Source organism: Salvelinus sp. IW2-2015, linkage group LG15 (assembly GCF_002910315.2).
Source record: "Salvelinus sp. IW2-2015 linkage group LG15, ASM291031v2, whole genome shotgun sequence".
NCBI classification, from domain to species: domain Eukaryota; kingdom Metazoa; phylum Chordata; class Actinopteri; order Salmoniformes; family Salmonidae; genus Salvelinus; species Salvelinus sp. IW2-2015.
In genome coordinates, this window is record NC_036855.1 from 65,811,148 (window position 1) to 65,817,376 (window position 6,229).

Genomic DNA, 6,229 nt, shown 5'->3' on the forward strand with positions numbered 1-6,229 from the left:
ATCTTGATGTTAGGAGTGTAGGTGTAAAGCAGTAAGTTATCTTGATGTTAGGAGTGTAGAGGGTAAAGCAGTAAGTTATCTTGATGTTAGGAGTGGAGGGTAAAGCAGTAAGTTACCTTGATGTTAGGAGTGTAGAGGTTTCTGAGTGAGGACAGGGCAGTGGACAGGCCATCTGTGCTGTAGGAAACCCACAGCCCCTGGAGGATAGACGAGGAAACCCCAACCTTCTTGCTTAGGCCCTGAAATATAAAGACATCATTTTATCTGTCACTGTTTTGCGTTGTGCTGTGTGCATACGAAGGTGTGTCTGTGTGTGTGTGTGCGTGTGTGCGTGCGTGCGTGCGTGTGTGTGTGTGTAGGCAGGTAGAGTATGGTTAGGTGAACCTTGAAAATGTGTGCTTTGAGGATGTGGTGTCCCAGTTCAATGGTCTGCTGTCGGTTCAGCTTGGTCTCCTGGCGAGAAAACCAGAAGGCTAGCAGGGTGTGGCCACTCCTACAGAGAGACAGGAAGAACATCATAAGCTACTGAACAAAAAAAGATTAGGGTTAAGGTTAGAGTGAAGGTTAGAGATAAGGTTAGGGTTAAGGTTAGGGTTTTAGAGCTAGGGTTAGAGTTAAGGATAGAGTTAGGGTTAAGGTTAGAGTTAGGGTTAGGGTTTTAGAGTTAAGGTTAAGGTTAGGGTTTTAGAGTTAGAGTTGGAGTTAGGGTTAGAGTTAGAATTAGAGTTAAGGTTAGTGTTTTAGAGTTAGAGTTAGGGTTAGGGTTAGGGTTAGGGTTTTAGAGTTAGAGTTAGAGTTAGAGTTAGAGTTAGGGTTAAAGTTAGGGTTAGAGTTAGGGTTAGAGTTCGAGTTAGGGTTAGAGTTTAAGAGTTAGGGTTAGAGTTATGGTTAGGGTTAGAGTTTTAGAGTTAGGGTTAGAGTTAGACTCAGAGTTATGGGTTAGGGTTAGTAGATAGTTAGTTAAAATGTTGTTGACAGTTAGTTGAACATCTACAAAGCATCTATTTGGGACACTCCTAATAAAGTGGTACCACACTATTGGCTAGTCAATGTCAAAATACACTTAATTTCATTAACATTTTAAACGGGTGGGACATGGCCTATACGGATAAGGCTAAATTGAAATATCATTATAGCATGTTACTGTACAGCCACTGAGCTCTGACATCATGTATAGCATGTTACTGTACATCCGCTGAGCTCTGACATCATTGTAACATGTTACTGTACAGCCAATGAGCTCTGATGTCATGTATAGCATGTTACTGTACAGCCACTGAGCTCTGATGTCATGTATAGCATGTTACTGTACAGCCACTGAGCTCTGACGTCATGTTGACCTCATGTTAACATGTTACTTACAGCACTGACCTCATGCTATAACATGTTACTGTACAGCCATGGACCTCATGTATAACATGTACTGTACAGCCTCTGACTCATGTATAACATGTTACTGTACAGCCACGTGACCTCTGACCAGATCATAACATGTTACTGTACAGCCACTGACCTCTGATCGCATGTATAACATGTTACTGTACAACTGACCCACGTGACCTCATGTATAACATGTTACTGTACAGCCACTGACCTCTGACCTCATGTATAACATGTTACTACAGCTCTGACCTCTGACCTCATGTATACATGTTACTGTACAGCCACTGACCTCATGGTATAACAGTTACTGTACAGGCCACTGACCTCATGTATAACATGTTATGTACAGCCACTGACCTCTGACCTCATTATAACATTGTACTGCTACAGCACTGACCTCATGTATAAACATGTTACTGTACAGCCACTGCACCTCATGTATAACATGTTACTGTACAGCCTCTGACCTCATGTAATAACATGTTACTGTACAGCCACTGACCTCATGTATAACATGTTACTGGTACAGCCACTGACCTCTGACCTCATGTATAGCTATGTTACTGTACAGCCACTGACCTCTGACCTCTCATGTATAAGCATGGTTACTGTACAGCCACTGACCTCTGACCTCATGTATAACATGTTACTGTACAGCACTGACCTCTGACCTCATGTATAACATGTTACTACAGCCTCTGACCTCTGACCTCATGTATAGCATGTTACTGTACAGCACTGACCTCTGACCTCATGTATAGCATGTTACTGTACAGCACACTGACCTCATGTATAACATGTTACTGTACAGCCACTGACCTCTGACCTCATGTATAACATGTTACTGTACAGCCACTGACCTCATGTATAACATGTTACTGTACAGCCACTGACCTCATGCATAACATGTTACTGTACAGCCACTGACCTCTGACCTATGTATAACATGTTACTGTACAGCCTCTGACCTCATGTATAACATGTATACTGTACAGCCACTGACCTCATGTATAACATGTTACGTACAGCCACTGACCTCTGACCTCATGTATAACATGTTACTGTAGCCTGACTCTGACCTCATGTTATACATGTTACTGTACAGCCACTGACCTCATGTTATAAACATGTTACTGTACAGCCACTGACCTCTGACCTCATGTATAACATGTTACTGTACAGCCTCTGACCATCATGTATAGCATGTTACTGTACAGCACTGACCTCTGACCTCATGTATAACATGTTACTGTACAGCCTTGACCTCATGGTATACATGTTACTGTACAGCCACTGACTCTGACCTCATGTATAACATGTTACTGTACAGCCACTGACCTCTGACTCATGTATAACATGTTACTGTACAGCCACTGACCCATGTATAACATGTTACTGTACAGCCCTGACCACTGACTCATGTATAACATGTACTGTACAGCCACTGACCTCTGACCTCATGTATACAGTTACTGTACAGCCTTGACCTCATGTATAACATGTTACTGTACAGCCCTGACCTCATGTATACATGTTACTGTACAGCCACTACTTGACCTCATGTATAACATGTTACTGTACAGCCACTGACTCTGACCTCATGTATAACATGTTACTGTACAGCCACTGACCTCTGACCTCATGTATAACATGTTACTGTACAGCCACTGACCTCATGTATAACATGTTACTGTACAGCCTCTGACCTCATGTATAACATGTTACTGTACAGCCACTGACCTCATGTATTAACATGTTACTGTACAGCCACTGACCTCTGACCTCATGTATAGCATGTTTACTGTACAGCCACTACTGACCTCATGTATAACATGTTACTGTACAGCCACTGAGCCACTCTGACCTCATGTATAACATGTTTTACTGTACAGCCACTGACCTCTGACCTCATGTATAACATGTTACTATACAGCCACTGACCTCTGACCTCTGTATAGCATGTTACTGTACAGCCACTGACCTCTGACTCATGTTAAGCTTTCTGTTACAGCCACTGACCTCATGTATACATGTTACTGTACAGCCACTGACCTCTGACCTCATGTATAGACATGTTACTGTACAGCCCACTGACCTCGATGATATAACATGTTACTGTACAGCCACTGACCTCTGATACATGTTCACTGTACAGCCACTGACCTCTGACCTCATGTATAAACATGTTACTGTCACAGCCTCTGACCTCATGTAACATCGTTACTGTCACATGCCACTGACCTCATGTATACATGTTACTGTACAGCCACTGACCTCTGACCTCATGTATAACATGTTACTGTACAGCCTCTGACCTCTGACCTCATGTATAGCATGTTACTGTACAGCCTCACCCTGACCTCATGTATAACATGTTACTGTACAGCCACTGACCTCTGACCTCATGTATACCATGTTAACTGTACAGGCCTGCTGACCTCATGGTATAGCATGTTACTGTACAGCCACTGACCTCTGACCTCATGTATAACATGTTACTGTACAGAACCTCTGACCTCATGTTGATAGCATGTTACTGTACAGCCACTGAGCTCTGACCTCATGTATGAACATGTTTACTGTACAGCCACTGACCTCTGACCTCATGTATAACATGTTACTGTACAGCCACTGACCTCATGTATAGCATGTTACTGTACAGCCCTGACCACTGACCTCATGTATAACATGTTACTGTACAGCCACTGACCTCTGACCTCATGTATAACATGTTACTGTACAGCCGACTGACCTCATGTATAACATGTTACTGTACAGCCCTCTGACCTCATGTAAGCATTACTGTACAGCCACTGACCTCTGACCTCATGTATAACATGTTACTGTACAGCCAGCTTGACTCTGACCTCATGTATAACATGTTACTGTACAGCCACTGACCTCTGACTCATGTATAACATGTTACTGTACAGCCACTGACCTCATGTATGTAACATGTTACTGTACAGCCTTCTGACCTCATTGTATAACATGTTACTGTAGCAGCACTGACCTACTGACTCATGTATACATGTTACTGTACAGCCACTGACCTCTGACCTCATGTATAGCATGTTACTGTACAGCCACTGACCTCTGACCTCATGTATAACATGTTACTGTACAGCCACTTGGACCTCATGTATAACATGTTACTGTACAGCCCTGACCTCTGACTCATGTATTAACATGTTTACTGTACATCCTCTGACCTCATGTATAACATGTTACTGTACAGCCACTGACCTCTGACCTCATGTATAACATGTTACTGTACAGCCACTGACCTCTGACCTCATGTATAACATGTTACTGTAACACGTCTGACCACTGACCTCATGTATAGACATGTTACTGTACAGCCACTGACCTCTGACCTCATGTATAACATGTTACTGTACAGCCACCTGACTCATTGTATTACATTTACTGTACAGCCACTGAGCTCTGACCTCATGTATAACATGTTTACTGTACAGCTCACTGACCTCTGACCTCATGGTATAGACATGTTACTGTACAGCCACTGACCTCATGTTATAAGCATTGTTACTGTACAGCCACTGACCTCATGTATAACATGTTTACTGTACAGCCACTGAGCTCTGAACCTCATCGTATAACAGTTTACTGTACACCACGACCTCTGACCTCATGTATAACATGTTACTGTACAGCCACTGACTCTGACCTCATGTATACCATTGTTACTGACAGCCATCTGACCTCTGACCTCATGTATAGCATGTTACTGTACAGCCACTGACCTCTGACCCTCATGTATAACATGTTACTGTACAGCCACTGACTCTGACCTCATGTATAACATGTTACTGTACAGCCTGAGCTCTGACCTCATGTATAACATGTTACTGTACAGCCACTGACGCCATGATAACATGTTACTGTACCCAGCCTCTGACTCATGTATAACAGTACTGTAAGCCACTGACCTTCTGAACCTCATGTATACATGTTACTGTACAGCCACTGATCCTCATGCTATAACATGTTACCTGTACAGCACTGACCTCATGTATATACATGTTACTGTACAAGCCACTGACCTCTGACCTCATGTATAGCATGTTACTGTACAGCCACTGACCTCACGTATTAAGCATGTTACTGTACAGCCACTGACCTCTTGACCCTCATGTATAACATGTTACTGTACAGCCACTGAGCTCTGACCTCATGTATAACATGTTACTGTACAGACTCTGACCTCATGTATAACATGTTACTGTACAGCCTCTGACCTCATGTATAACATGTTACTGTACAGCCACTGACCTCTGACCTCATGTATAGCATGTTACTGTACAGCCACTGACCTCTGACCTCATGTATAGCATGTTACTGTACAAGCCCTTGACCTCATGTATAACATGTTACTGTACAGCCACTGGACCTCTGACCTCAGTATAACATGTTACTGTACAGCCACTGACCTCTGAACCTCATGTTAAACATGTTACTGTACAGTCCTCTGACCTCATGTTATAGCATGTTACTGTACAGCCACTGAGCTCTGACCTCATGTATAACATGTGTACTGTACAGCCACTGACCTTGACCTCATGTATAACATGTTACTGTACAGCCACTGACCTCTGCTATTAGTACATGTATACTGTACAGCCTCTGAGCTCCGGACTCATGTAATAACATGTTACTGTACAGCCACTGAGCTCTGACCTCATGTTATATTACATGCTTACCTAGTTAATGTACGTCAGCCCCTGACCTCATGTATAACATGTTAGCTGTACAGCCCACTGGACTCTGACTCATGTATACATCTTTACTGTACACACTGAACCTCTGACCTCGATGGTATAAA

The 6,229-nt window shown here is 43.0% G+C and overlaps 1 protein-coding gene and 1 pseudogene across 1 annotated transcript in view; both read right to left on the bottom strand.

The window, feature by feature from the left end:
- Window positions 1–6,229, bottom strand: part of LOC111973858 (transcription initiation factor TFIID subunit 4-like) — a 747,250-nt gene that overhangs the window by 483,465 nt on the left and 257,556 nt on the right. The gene's annotated exons all lie outside the window — the stretch shown is intronic.
- Window positions 1–6,229, bottom strand: part of LOC111974468 (protein TANC2-like) — a 54,289-nt pseudogene that overhangs the window by 23,931 nt on the left and 24,129 nt on the right.